At 38.2% G+C, this 15355-nt stretch overlaps 1 protein-coding gene and 1 pseudogene across 2 annotated transcripts in view; one reads left to right on the top strand and one right to left on the bottom strand.

Annotated features, from left to right (window-relative positions):
• The window catches only part of CTNNA2 (catenin alpha 2), a 990025-nt gene that overhangs the window by 584484 nt on the left and 390186 nt on the right, over window positions 1-15355 (bottom strand). The window lies entirely within an intron of this gene.
• Window positions 8248-8366, top strand: LOC120594743 (uncharacterized; annotated as a pseudogene).

The raw sequence follows: 15355 nt of genomic DNA, 5'->3' as shown, positions 1-15355 counted from the left end.
TAAAACTCAGTTAAATAATTTAAACCAGAAAACAATTTTATGTTATGGCTCCAGATTTAAATCAAAGTCTGTCTAGGATTTATTTTTTTTCCCTATGACATTTCTTCAGAAAGGATGTATGTTACCTAGATGTTTATACTCATAAACATGAACATCAAAATTTACAAAACAAAAATGATCAAGTTTGAGTGGATACTGCTAAAAAATAAAACTTTTACTCGATAAAATTGCTTTAAATTATAATAACAGCTAGTTATTCTAGGGTCTGTGAGAATTGTTTTAATTACAAAAACAAAAAACAAAAACAAAACAAAATTTATTGTGGTTGTGCTCTCCAATTGTCTCCCGTAATAATTGTCAGAATTGGACATTTTGAAATGAGCAGATTCCGTTAGTGAGTTACAGGTACCACATCCCCGTCCCTTCCTATTTTCATGACAAGTGAACAAATAAAACAACTATAAAATTACATCTACAGAACCCAAAGCAAGAAAAAGAAAAGAGCAAACAGACAATCTTCCTATATTAACTTACTGCTTCTAGAATTGAAGCTCTGCCTGAATTTGCATGCCATGTGTCCTAGCCAATGGTTGGCATGCCACCCTCTTATAGATGGAGTCTAAATGGGTCAATGAAGAAGAAAGGAAGTGACTTCTCTTTCCATCTCTCTGCTCACAAGAACTGCAGTATCCAGTCTAACAGTCAGAATGCAAGCAGGTGATAGATCAAACCTAAAAAAAGTAGCTACGAATACTTTATGTGATCTCTAACTCTAAAACGTGCGCTTGGTAATGAAGCTCCCTGGATTTTGGTTTTCTGAGCTCTGTTTTTTCTCTATGTTTACTTAGTTGTGTATCATTTATTCTCATGCTTTACCCTACAAAATAAGTGCAACTCAAGCTCTTTCAAAGAAATTAGGACGTAAGCGAATGTATCATTTTGACAGTGGAAAATGACAAAACATCTTTCAGTATCTCTCCATACTTGGCTGATAAATGAGCCACATCAACTACAAATTCTAATACCGAGCAAAGACTAGTGAAAATAAGTGAGCCCATTCAGAATACAGTGAGGAAAACAGCACCAAGTGTTGGACTGGTTAGGTAAGAAAAAAGATTCTCTGATTTGTAAAAAATGAGTAAAATGGAAAATAAGTTATATTGCAGTTTAAAGCTCTCAGTTAATTACTTATTTGCCAAAGCACCATTATAAAACAATGATTATGAAGCCTTTGTTTCTAAATTAATTTATAATTGCTTTTTTTCTAAAACAGTCCATGTGAAAAACTTAAATCTATAGAATTTAACAAAGCATACATATAGCGCACATAAAACAAATTCAGACTACCCTTCTTTACTTTTAATATTTTATTTTATCTAAAAAAATCTTTAAAACAACTTGTAATGATTTTTACATAATTATATGAGGTTTTAAAAATATAAATGTAAATATGATAGTACAAATGAGTTTTTAAAGTTTAATTAGAAAATTGGTAAAAATAATCAAAAATCTCAGTAATAACCACTATAATTTTAGAAAGAATAAGTCACTAGAAGCCTAATTTGTGCTATTACAGGGCTTGGAGCCAAAACACTTATATGAATAAGGTAGGAATCGACAGTTCTAATCAGTATTACATTTTCCTTTCTTTTCTGGGCGTTCAAAAACATAGACAAGGATATTGACTAATTCTAGTCTATGAAATATGAGTAAAAATAATGATGCCATTTCAGGACCAAGGCTATGTAAAGCCTCTATGGGATTCTCTGGGCCCTCTTTTTCTGCTTAGGGGAATGTGAAAACCTGGTTTTGAGATCATGAAGTCACCATATTGAATCAGCCTGATAAACAGCTAGCTACCTAGAGAGACTCCGGGATCTGCAGATTTTTTTTTTTTTTTTAAGGGAGAAATAAACTTCTATTATTAACCCTTTAAGATTTTGGTTATTATTACAGCACAACCTCTCATCCTCCCCTTTCTGTTATCACACATTTACAGCTTTGTCATCAATTTATTTTCAGACATGGGGACCCATCTTTGTGAGATTCTAGACTTCTAAATGTTGCAGGTAAATTAAGTTTGAGTAAATTGAATAAAAATGTCCTATTTATTACTCTGTCATATTTGAGATGCCCTGATTTTTGATAGATCTTCAACTTGTAATAACAAATGAATCCTAGGAGTTTACCTTACTCCATGGAAGACATTTCACTGTTTTTTTTTAGAATATGAATTCTTTATTGGGCCAAATGACAATAAATAGATAGTTTGTAATTTTCTCAAGCATAGAACAACAAGACTTATTAGGTCTAAAAGGTTATAAAATTAGGGAAGAAAAAAAAAAGAAATACAAATCTAAGAAAACACAGGTAACTTCTACCTTAAAAATTGGAAGGTGTGCATTAAGTTTGAAGCCCTGGACACTAAGAGATGGAAAACACAGAGGTTATTAAATGTAACCTCTCAAGCAGCAGGTTAGGACAGGAAGGCTCAAGTTCAGTTACATGACTTTTTCAGTTTTCTAGTTAAGTTTCTGTTGAGGAAAGGAACTATTTGTCTATTTGAGATGTATATCTGGCCAACCTTGTTTCTTTTCAACAGTCACTAATAATTGATATCTATATATGTGGTCTGGAACTTGTAAGTGTGTAGGGCCTTTAAAGCATGCTATCTCTGGCTTTATCTTAGTTTTTTCCAATACTTACACTTATTTTCCCTTTTCTGGATTTTGTTACTTCCTTTTCATCTTGTCATACTTTAGTTTCATTATTAAACCACTTCAAATGCTTCCTGTATTTGAGGTAGTTGTAAATAAATCAACAAATAAAATTAAATAATTTCAGAGGCCCCTTTCAATTCTGACATTCTGGTTTTCTAGGAAATAAGGGAACTAAATAGGTATTAAGTTTAACTATAATTTATTTGCTCAAATATATGAGTTGATGCAAAGCAAGCAATCGATCAGAAAGTGTTCAGCCCTGTATTAGGATACCATGATGGTAGTCTAACATTCCATACTGCACATATTCACTGTATCAGTTTTTGTAGAGGCACTGCTTTCACCTAAGGTACATCTTTTAGGGATATATCAAAACACAATCAATAATGAATAAGAGGGAAGATTCTAGAGACAGACTCCCTGGGTTCAAACTGATTAGCTCTGCTATTTACAAAATCCTTGACCTTGAGCAAATTACTTAAAATTTTGAGGCTCAGTTTCTTCATGTCTCAAATGACCATAATGATAAATAGAGTATTCTTATTTGAGAAGTATTAAATGAGATAGTAGACAAACTATTTAGAATGGTGCCTGGCACTGCTCAATAAATATTAGCTTTTTTTTGTTAGCAGACGATTATGGGGCGCCATGAAAAGATGAAGCATGAGTGACATCAAAATTAATAGCATGTTTCCTAGAGGCATTTCTCCAGCTGCTCAATGGTAGCTGTCAGCTCTTCCAGCACTTGTGATCAACTGGGCAGGAAAGACTGGAAGCAAAAGCTGGATTTGAAACTGACTCTTATCTTCCCTAACAACACACTTAAGCTTTACCAGACTGGTATCAAATTGCCTGCTGCTACTGAGCCAAAAAATAAAGGCACCTAGTTATTAAGGCTTTGGATGGCCTGAGATCCAGAAGTATTGGTGGGGGCAGGGAGGTAGTGTCCCCTGATGCTAGTCATCATTATATAGAACCCACTGCCAGAGAACAATTCAGCCCTTTCTAACACAGGTCGGATGCCAACTTCTGACTGTCATAGATGACAGATGAACTAAGCTCAAATTGCTGATGGAGCCTGAAACACCAACAGAGGAAATGGGAAGATTAACAGATGTCCAAAAGTCAAGGACATCCAGACAATTGTGGCAGGGCTGCTTCCCTCTAACTGCAACTCAGGAAATCTACGCAAGTATATGGCCAACATGTATGGTCTGGCCACCTTAGCGTTATCATTAAGAAATGAATACAAATAAATTCCCTGCAACGAGAGATAGCCTTCTCTTCCAGAAGGAAAAAAACAAATGAGTCTCAATGGTATAAATCGTATTCTACACAAACTTTAATGAAGACCTGTCCATATGAAATAAGGAATCCAAGGAGACTATGTAATTTTTGTTTGTGGCCGGAATCACTGCTTCCTCGCACTATTATTTCAACAGAGGACATCCTGCATTAACCCGTTCACCCTTCTGCACTCACCCAAGGCAGAGCACACAACAGGTACCCAGTAAAGCCTTGTTGATGAATAAAATCAGGGCTTGGAAGGGTACTATTCCTTCTGACGGAAAAAGTTTTCATATTGTAGACTGGCAAAGCTTATTGAGTCTGAAAGCACAGAAAATTAAAAAGAAAAAAAAATAATCTAAGAAAAAAACAAGTAATTTTAAGGTTTTTTTAAAGAAGGTTATATTTTAGATTTCCAACAAAGAAAAATCCATACTTTTTTCCCTAATAGGTGTACATTTGTATTATCATTAGTGGTAACTGCATACAGTTTGAAGAAAACATTTTTGACATTAGAACAAAAATATTTTCTGTAAAATTAGAATGATTCCAAGTCAAAGTTTCTAGTGAATACAGTAATATCAAAAATAGACAAGTCTAGATGGGTACTATTGACATTTTGGGCTGAACAATTCTTGTTGTCAGGGCAGTGGCGGGGGCGCATTCTCCACGTTGTAGGGTACTTAATGGCATCCCCAGTCTCGAACCACTAGATGCCAGTAGCACCCCTCCCCTCAGTTTTGAGAACCAGAAATGCTCTCAGACATTGCTAAATGTCCTGAGGGTACAAAATCACCCATAGATATAGAAGACAATTCCAACACTCATATCAAAGAAGAGTTAAGAAATGGAGTGTGTGTGTGTGTGTGTGTGTGTGTACACACACATGCATGCCACTTATGCACTTACAGATTCAAATAAACTGTGAGAACAACTCTCATAATTGATAAACAGGTTGGTCATAGTGCAAGGCAGGGAGCCACGATATACCTAATGTGCCACAGAACTGCAAGGCTTTGTGCTCTTTCCTTTGGTGTGGAGACTGGGGTGGTTGCTCTTCCCAATGTTGCTTTTGCTATCCCCATGGGCAGACGGACTGGCCAAACACTCTACAAGTAAGCATTGTCTCCACAGCAAGGGAATAGCTGGCTCTTCTGCACTATGCTTTACCTTTTGGAATAATTTACTAAACTTCTCAAAACTTTACTGTCTATGAACTGGAGATAATATACCTCCCAGAGTCATTGTGATGTTAAAACATGACAATGTTGGAACAGTGGCTGATACAAAAGCTCTTGCTAACTGCTTATAAAATTTAAAATGCATGGCACAAATAACGAAATAATAAATAAAGCATTAGTCCACTGGCAAAGCAATGCTTGAACTTGCACCAATGAAAAGGCCTGAAGAAGCCACTTCTGCTGCCTGTCAGAGAAAATGAAGACCCTCTTGAGTGGAGAGACACAATCGATACATCTCAGCACGAAGGAAAGGGAACTCTGCTGGCACCAAGTTATGTGCATTCGATTGTGATGCACTTCTAGGGTACAGACGTCTGTAGTTTAATCCTTGTTCAGCCACCATCCATCCCCTGTTCTACTGGCCTGAATTTCTCCTCATAGATTAATGAGGCGCAGCGAGCAAAAATCCTGGTTATACCAGAGATAGGCATTAACTATAGTTATATGGAATTACTACAGAAACATTCTCACAGTTGAGAAAGGCTTACAAAGTTTCCTCTCATACATCTGAAGAATGAACAATGATATAGTGACTCAGGATGATTGCAATTATAAAGAAGAGCTGGAGACCAGGCTCCAGTGGAATGATATTAGGACTAGAGTCCCAAGTCTGGGTCTAACTCAAACTCATTTTGTTACCTTAGGCAAGCCACTTCTCATTTAGTTATTTACTTCAGGTGATTAATGTGTGTACTGCCTCATGAAGGGTGTTGTAGGGACAGAAAATAAGACATCCGCTACAGTCTTCCTCCTCATTCACTCTGCGCCAAGCTCTCCCTGAACACACTGGGCCCCAGGGCCTTTGTGCCTGCTACTCTCTCAGCCTGATGCTCTTTTCTCCATATACTTGCATGAAAAGTCATTCCAGTGATGCCTTTGAAGCCACCTGATTTAAAATATCAACTTCAGTCCTAAATATTTCACATCTCAAATGCGTAGTTTGCCTTCTTCCTAGCTCAGCTTCTCCTTAGCATTTTTACTATCTGACATTGTTTTACTTCTTTATCTTTTTTATCTATTTCCTACACTAAAACAGAAGCTCCCTAACAACAGATTTTTTGTCCATTGTGTTCAGCTTTTGCCTAATAGAATGACCGATACATAGCCGACTTGCAGTGAAAATCTGCTCAAAAATACATGTGAATGAGTCTAATAACATTAAGCAGAAAAAAAAATCATAACTTCCTCTAACTTCGAACCCTCCTTAGGCTATGAATTCTGCTGAGGAAAAATGTTGAAGGCTGAAGATCAAGAATTTCATTTAATCTGAGTGTGGTCAGTTTGAGATTTGGTTAGAGACAATTATTTTGGTAGCAGAAGTAGTTATGCCAAGGTCCCACACTGTGGTCAAGTTCTGTCTTAAGTCACAAAAAAAGTGGTGCCTGAAACAAGAACGTGTTGATCCTTCCCACTAATCTCTAAGAATATTCCACATTACCTATTTGTTTCTACAAGGCAATCAGCATTTATTTGTCTTCATGCAAGAATCAGCTTCCGTCTCTAGCTCAAGTTCTCATATTTTATCTTCATAGCAGTTTTCTATTCTTCCCATTTTACAGATAAACTGAGAATAAAATAAAGCAGGTTAAATAAAACGTCCAAGGTGATACAGCTTTACATTTTTCATTTATTTTCACCTGAATAAATCCTACTACTTTTGTTAAAAGGCTCAGATATTTTTTTCTAATAAACGTTTGTTCTGCCACTTCTCTCTGTCTGGACTTGTGCAACTTATTTCACCTGGGTTAGCCTTTGGTTTGCTCCTCCTGGAAGTGATAATAACACTTACAGCCAGCAAATACCCAAAAGATAGCTCTTCATGTCTCCTGGCCTCTCTGCCAACTCTCGACATTTCTTCAAGGCCACTTTCACTTCAGGAGACATCTGCAAATTCCAGAGGACATCCGTCAGCCTGCAAGGCCTCCGTGCTCAACCTGTGCAGCCCAGAGTTTGCTCACAACAACCAAAATAGGAAAACAAAACAACAACAATAACCAAAAAAAATTAAAGGAGAAAGGAAGATTAAAATATCTGAATTTGAAAGAAAATGCCAAAAACATCAGAAGGACAGTAATCTTTTTTAGCGTTACATGGAAGGGAAAATTGAGAATTTATTTCAGGGCAATAGAAAAAAAAATAGATTTTTTTTTTCTGTTGAATTAAGCCGCCACGTGGCCTCTCTTTCTTTCTCTCAATGGAAATTTGAAATGGGAAACTTTCCCAAATAATTTTAGATCAGTCATGAGTTCATATGGTTTTGACATCATAACTCTTGTCATGTTACCATGCCAACAGGCAGTGAGAAGCTAAAAGCTTTCCAAAGATATGGAAATTTCGGGCTTAGATGCCATTCAGTTCTCTGTGGGGTGAACACTAATAATGTCACCAACTATAAATAACAAGGGCTGCCAGAGCACCATCTCACCCACTCTCCCTTGTTTCTTTCAATGAGCACTGAAAATATGTGATCTATTTTGGAAACGAAACCTGAACATCCACTTCCTTGAACAGAGGCCCTGCATGTAATAAAAAAGTTACATGACTCTTTATTGCTCTTGGAATGAACCATCATGCTTTCTAGACACCCCCAGCTCTTACTCCACGTGTAACATAACCCCAGCATATTCAGTTTTTACTCCCTTATTTGCACCTAGAGGTAAGGATGCATATGTGTCTGAGTACTGTTTCCCCAACTGTGAAAAGCATACAAGTTAAAGTGCTTAAAATAAAGGGGCACATGTCACAGAAGTTAGAATGGAGTGTACTGTGGTCATCGCTGCTCTTAAAAATACCCATAGAACGAACATTCCAAGTCATCCAAGGTGGGCTGTGTTTGTCCTCATCGCTCTTGCTTGTCAGTTTCACTGGCTTTGTTTCTGTTTGGGTTTCATTTTGAACTTCTGGGATATCAGGTACTACTACAGAGCAAAAGCAGAAGCTGTATCTTCTCTGTTTTAAACAGACTGTTGGATCAATAGTAATAAAACTTATACTTCATGGTCTATGGCCATGCCACCCTAAACGAGCCCGATCCTGTCTGATCTCGGAAACTAAGCAGGGTGGGGCCTGGTCAGTACTTGGATGGGAGACCGCATAGGAAGACCAGGTGCTATAGATGTAAAAAAAATAAATAAATAAATAAAAGACTGTTTTGCTGTCTTTGTGTGATACTCTCTTTGTGCGAACCAGGTCTGCTGGTATTCATATCCTAGTGCGTTGCCCTGTTGGATCTGGCCAACCCTGTGTCTTGCTCTACCAAAGAATGCTTTGGAAGTCATGCTGTGCCAAACTGGAGTCTATACTTTAAAATGTCCTGGCATCTCCTGCCTTTACGCTGAGAGAAGCGTAACCTAGCCCTGGAGAGAGGTGATGTGGAGAAGCACCAAGACCCCTCAACCAAACGCCCCAGCTGGGAACTGAGCCAACGGCCACAACCAACTTGTCAGCCACGGAGGCGAGGCCACCTCAGATGGGACCTCCAAGCCCAGTAGAGTCACCTTAGCTGACATACAGATGAGTGGTCCCTGCCAAGTCCCATCCAAACTACAGAATTGTGAGTAAAGAAATAAAACAGTGGTTGTTTTAAGCCACACAGTTTTGGGATAGTTTGTTCCATAGCACTATAAGATCATAAGTATCACATATTAATTAAGGAAGAAATACAGTATAGCTCTTCAGGAAGACAAGCCTGAGTTCAAATCTCTCTGACTTCCCTTTGCCATGATGCAGAACAGTATACTAAAGCCCAATTTCCCACTTCTGAAAAGGAGGGAAACTAATAATACTAAATTCATAGGGAGTTGAAATAAGTAAATGAGGTCATCCACGTAAAGTACTTAAAACAGCACCTACATCAGAATGAGCACGCAACAGATACTACCTATTATTAATGTTTTTCTAGGCATTGTGGAAATAACAAAGATTAACTCTTGAGAAACACGCCATTTAATCTGGGAAATAAGATATCTATATGTAAAATAATTTTAAAAACATAGGGAAATATGATGATACTAATGTTATACCATTTTATGTGTGTGTCTTGAGGAAAGAAGAGATGAAGCTACACGAAAGTATACTTTTGAGTGGAAAGTTAGGGGAGGAGATACCCAACTATGCCCATGGGTTTGCTTTTGAATTTACAAAAATGCTGAAAAAATAAAAGGCATAGAGAAGTAAAAGAAGTAAAAGTCATGTCTGTCATCCTTATGAGTCAGACTTCATCCAACAGATAATAGAGGAGTCCACAGTGAGACTGAGTGAATGCCACAGCATTGCACACATTTTCAAACAGAAGAAAGGGGCTTCTTGGGCCCATCTTTCTAGCCCCAGTCTAATCAGTTAGACCATGGAAGCCATTTGTGTGAGTGTCCTTGCTAAACTGATGGGATCCAGGAGTAAAGCCAAGACGTTCTACAGATGCATTAATCTTGGAAAGAAATAATGTCATAAAGTTGCAGCAGCACCTTGAGTCCTGCCCCTCTTTGAGTCATGATTCCTGTCATGTTTCCAAGTCCCCCCATCTCACCTGTGACTTCCAATTTTTTTTTTAGATATTTACACCTAGATTTTGTATTTAGCTTTCATCAAAGGATGAAAGGATGTCAAATTGCTTTCCTCACAGTAATTTACTGGAGCCTCAATCCTCCAGTACAGCCTGCCACCTATTTTTATTGTATCTAATACCTGCCAGGATGGAATACCTAGGAGACCCTCCCAGGTGCAAATGGAAGGCGGAATATACTTAACAGAGAAGCTGTGGATCCAGAAATCAGCTTGGAAATAATTTTCCTTTTCTCCACAGGGGTCAAAACATGCAGCCCAGCAGAGGGCAGCAAAAGGCATCCTGGTCCATCCACAGCATAGCAGAGGAGATTAAGAGGCTGAGCATTTATTGACTAATTTACAGAGGAGATTAAGAGGCTGAGCATTTATTGACTAATTTACAGTAGTACCCTAGAAAACCAAGAATATTTGGAATTATGTTCCAGGACAAATATAGGTCCTTAAACACAATAAGCATAGATAGAATTTCTTCCCCAAGGCATTTTTGAAAAGAGAGAAGTCTCAAGCAGCCTCATATCAGTGGAGTGCAAATGCTCCACTCGTGATCCAGAAGACGCTGGCACAGCTGTGAAGCTGGTTAGTTGTTGGGGCGTCTTTCTAACCACCTTCCCTCCTCTCGTTTCTTGCAGCCTCCTCTCCAGTCTAAATTCTCTTTCTCTAGGCTGTTCTTCTCCGAGGCTCTTAATTTGCCAAGCTCCAAGAAAAGACTTAGTTCATGAGGGCCTAAACCCTTGCTATTCCTAGGAATGTGTACCTATTTGGTATAGAAACCCAAATCTTTCACAAACTCAAATGAAGTAATAGTAGAATATCAGGTGGTGGAACTGCACTGTGGTCTCTTTCAAATCATACCATAGAGTAAGTTATTTCTACCTACTCTGAAGCTAATTCTTGCTCATGCCAGATAAATGCACTTATTTATCAAAAACAAAACAAAACAAAACAAAACAAAAGACATTTTTGGCATGGTGTATAATCTTAGAAACCACAATGCCAGACAATATCTTGCACTGAATTTTAAAACTTGAAAAGCTGTTTTTCCATTTTAGTTGATTGTACACAGAGATGAATATTGGACTTTCAATAATCACTGGCCAAAAGTGAAAATAAAGCAACCGAAGGAAGGGAGAGAGGGTTAGAGAGCACAGAAGAGGTGGGTTCCTGAGAGCTGAGTCACAGTGCAGCGGCTCTAAGCTAGAGAATCAGCAAAAGCATCTTTACCTGTCTGTCAGTAGACTCTTCACACTTCTATCTCCAGGTAATTTACTTATGGTCTCTCGACTTATTTAAAAGCATTTCTACATCTGTAATAAGGATTTGAAAAAATCTCCTTTAAAGAGAGTTATAATTTATTTTGACCCCTTTATTTATTCTTTTAAATATGTAGTTTTTATTTTTTAATACCAGGTGTACAACCTGGTATTCGGATATTTATATATCTTACGAAGTGATGGCCTCGATAAGTCTAGTACTCATTTGATACTATATAGAGTTATGGCAATATTATTGACTATATTCCTTATGCTGTACTTTACATCTCCATTAACTATTTTCTAACTACCAATTTGTACTTCTTAATCCCTTCTTCTTTATCACCACCCCCAACCCTCTTCCTATCTGGCAACCATCAAAATGTTCTCTGTATATATGAGTTTGTTCCTGTTTTGTTTGTTTTGTTCTTTAGATTCCACATGTAAGTAAAATCATATGGCATTTGTCTTTCTCTGCTTGACTTACTCCACTCAGCACAATACCCTCTAGCTCCATCCAGATTGTTGCAGATGGCAAGATTTCTTTTTTTTTTAATGGCTGAGTAATATTCCATTGTATATATGTATCACTTCTTCTTTATCCATTCATTCGCTGATGGACACCCAGGATGCCTCCATATCTTGGTTATTGTAAATAATGCTGCAATGAACATACGAATTTACATCTCTCTTTCAAAGTAGTATTTTGGGTTTCTTCAGATAAACACCCAGAAGTGGAATTACTGTATCCTTGTCTTCTGGTATAGCCTGTTTTAAAGTCTATTTTGTCTGGTATAAGTATTGCTACCCGGATTTTTGTTTTGTTTCCATTTTCTTGAAATATCTTTTTCTATCCCTTTACTTTCAGTCTGTATGTACCTTTCAATTAAAAGTGAGACTCTTATAGGCAACATATGTAAGGGTCTTGTTTTCTTATCCATTCAGCCACCTTATTATTTGATTGGAGCATTTAATATTTTTACATTTAAAGTAATTGTTGGTAGGTGTGTAGTTATTGTCATTTTATTAACTTTTTTTATTTTTTTATCTGTTTTTTTTCTTCTTGTTAAAGAAGTCCCTCCAACATTTCCTATAATACTGGCTTGGTGGTGATGAACTTCTTCAGTTTTTCTTGACTGGGAAGCTCCTTCTTTGCCCTTCAATTCTGAATGATAGCTTTTCTGGGCAATCTTGGTTGTAGGTCCTGACTTTTCAGCAGTTTGAATATTTCGTGCCAATCCCTTCTGGCCTGCAAAGTTTCTTTTGACAAATCACCTGACAGTCTTACAGGAGCTCACTTGTAGGTAAATAACTGCTTTTCTCTTGCTGTTTTTAAGATTCTCTTTGTCTTTAACCTTTGGCATTTTAATTATGATGTGAGCCTCTTTGGGTTCATCTTGTTTGAGACTCTCTGGGCTTGCTGGGCTTATATGTCTATTTCCTCTGTCAGGTTAGGGAAATTTTCCATCATTATTTCTTCAAATATGTTTTCAATTTCTTGCTCTCTCTCTTCTCCTTCTATTACCCCTATGATGTGAATGCTGTTATGCCTGAAGTTGTTCCAGAGGTCCCTTAAACTATCCTTATTTATTTATTTTTTTTAATTCTTTTTTCTTGTCGCTGTACTGATTGGATGATTTTTGCTACCCCATCTTCTAAATTGCCAATTTGATCCTACTGTTGATCTTCATTTCAGTTATTGTAGTCTTCATTTCTAACTGGTTCTTTTTTTATGTTTTCTATCTCTATTTTTATGTTTCCTATGTCTTTATTAAAGTCCTCACTGAGTTCATTTACTCTTTCCCTAAGTTCAGTGAGCATCCTGTAACCTGTGTTTTGAACTCTGCTTTCTGGCAGATTGCTTGTCTCCATTTTGTTAGTTTTCTGGAGCTTTGCTCTGTTCTTTCATTTGGGACCTTTCTTTGTCTCCTCATTTTGGCTGCCTCCCTGTGTTTGTTTCTATGTATTAGGTAGGGCTCCTAAGTCTCCCAGTCTTAGTAGAGTGGCTTTATGCAGTAGGTGTCCTGTGGGGCCCAGTGGCACAGCTTTCCCTTGTTACCTAGCCGGGTGCTCTAGGTTGTTCCTTGTATGGGTTGTGTGTGTCCTACTGGTGTAGTTGAGCCTTGGTTGCTGTTTGCACATCAATGGGAAGGATTGACCCTCGGGCTGATTGGTTGTGAGGACTGGCCAGTGAAGGGCTGACTCTATGGGGCAGGATTCACTTTAGTAGGATTTGGGTGCCTGCCCAGTCTGCCTTTTGGGTGTGTTGTCCTCAGATACAGCCTCAAGTGGTACTCCATCCCAGGTCAAAGCTGGCAATCAGTTTGCCATCCCCAGGGCCTCCAAGGATGGGCTTCGCCATAGGTCAAGTTCAGTTACAGCCTGTGCACTGCCCAGGGCCACCTGGCAAGAGTGACCAATCAATCTGCAGATGGCTATAACCTGTGCTGAGCTTAGAGGTGCCTCAAGAGGCCAAGCTGTGAACTGAGGCCACCTCCTGCTAGTGCCTGGCTTGGGCTGCTCAGCAAGAGGTATGGGGCACACTAAGGTCAGATGCTGCTTGTTTCAGTTTTCTGAACCTTTGAGAGATTTTAGAAAAGTCCAAACTCCACAGCATGAACCAAAATAGGCCACTTGTAAGGAAAAGCCACTGGAGGCAGCTTGGGTGGGCCTGAAAGTTGGGAGGGGAGGGTTTACCCCTTTCTTTTAACAGCTTGATTAAAATGGAGTGTATGGAAGGACAGCCCTCCCTTTAGTCACTTTCTTATGCAAAGTGCTTATTGATTTAGCTTAATCAAGTAAAAACACATATAATTTGCTGTCCTTGAATTTCAAGAGTTATCTTTAGAGCACGGTGCTTAAAAACTAGGCATGAGTGATGGTTGTCTTAGATTGTTGTCCCCCAAAATACTGAGCTCCAATCAAGGCCAGTTGCCTAGTATGTGTGCCTTTCTTGTTCACATCGGAATTTTTGTTGCTGTTGTTAATTTCATGTTCGGCTTAAACCGAATTTAGCATTTGTTGGTGGTGTACCAGGAAAGCCAGTATAATGTAGTCATTAGACTTGGTCCCTGAAGTCAACAGTCTGAGCTCAACAACCAGTTCTGTCACGTAATAGATAGTGTGACTATCGACAAACTACTTAACCTCCCTGAACATAGTTTATCATCAGTAGAAATAAGGATAATCACAGTACCTGTCTCCACAGGCTATTAAGCGTATAAATTTGATTATGCTCAACCCTTTCTCTAACACATAAAAAGCATCTTAAAAAATGCCAGCTATTATTAGGACATAAAACAGTGACAAATGTGAAATTAGATGAGTTTGTTTGGTTTTTTTTTTTGGTCAGGAAAAGTTTTTTTTTTAATCTCAAAAGACTTTCTTTATAAAGAAAGCAAGGTTATTTCCTGCTGTTTAATAAGGAATTTGTTTCAGGAAAACAAAGGCAGAAAATCATCTTGCTTAGAAGTATGAAAATAACAGATCAGGGGCATTAAGATATACAGCTCTTAGAAACATAGTGAATGGTTGTCAGACCTGCTGCCTGGGAAGGGTTCCATGCCATGGCATAACTGCACATGCCAGGTGGCCAGAAAAAGAAGCAGGTCTTCGGCAAGACTATTAAAGGCAGAACTATGAATTTCTTACTTTTTCAAGGAAAAATACACAATGTGTTGCAGATAAACCCTGGGCAGGGAAGAAACATCCAGTTCTACTCGGGCTATGTATCAATACTGCAAAAAGGTGAAATCCAAGGGAGTTAGACACTGTAGAAGAATGAGAAATGGGTACTTTGAGATATCCAGGCAGTGACGAGTTTTAGTGACAAGTACAGATCCAGCTGCCTTGGGAAGACTGATTAGAAACAAAGCTGCCAGGATTTCTGTGTCAGGAAAGAATCTGGACAAGTGAAAAGCATCAGAATCTAGGAGTTTAGGGAAATAAAAGACCTAGGTAGAACACAGCCAGATATACAAAACTAATCTCAGTCCATATACTCCAATATGGAATATTTGGGAAACTGCTGTTCAACTTCGTCAAATAAAGATGAGAGGTCCATAATCAACTGATTTCAACTCTCTAGATTAGAGCGGTTGGTTGTTGTTAAATCCAAAATCCCTGCCACAGCCTCATACCCTGTGAGGCTAGGCTGGTCCCAAGGAGAGATGAGGTAGCTAGATCACGAAATGTGGAATATGATGGGGGCAAGGAAGGGATTCAAAGTCTAAAAGAAGGATAAGCATGCCATGTAAACTCTCATACTTCAACTCCCTAAAAAAGGCAAAGACAA

Source organism: Pteropus medius, unplaced genomic scaffold, assembly GCF_902729225.1.
Source record: "Pteropus medius unplaced genomic scaffold, Ma_sr-lr_union100, whole genome shotgun sequence".
In the NCBI taxonomy this organism is placed as follows: Eukaryota; Metazoa; Chordata; class Mammalia; order Chiroptera; family Pteropodidae; genus Pteropus; species Pteropus medius.
The sequence above is the reverse complement of the archived record's forward strand: the minus strand, read 5'-3'. Positions and strand labels throughout refer to the sequence as shown.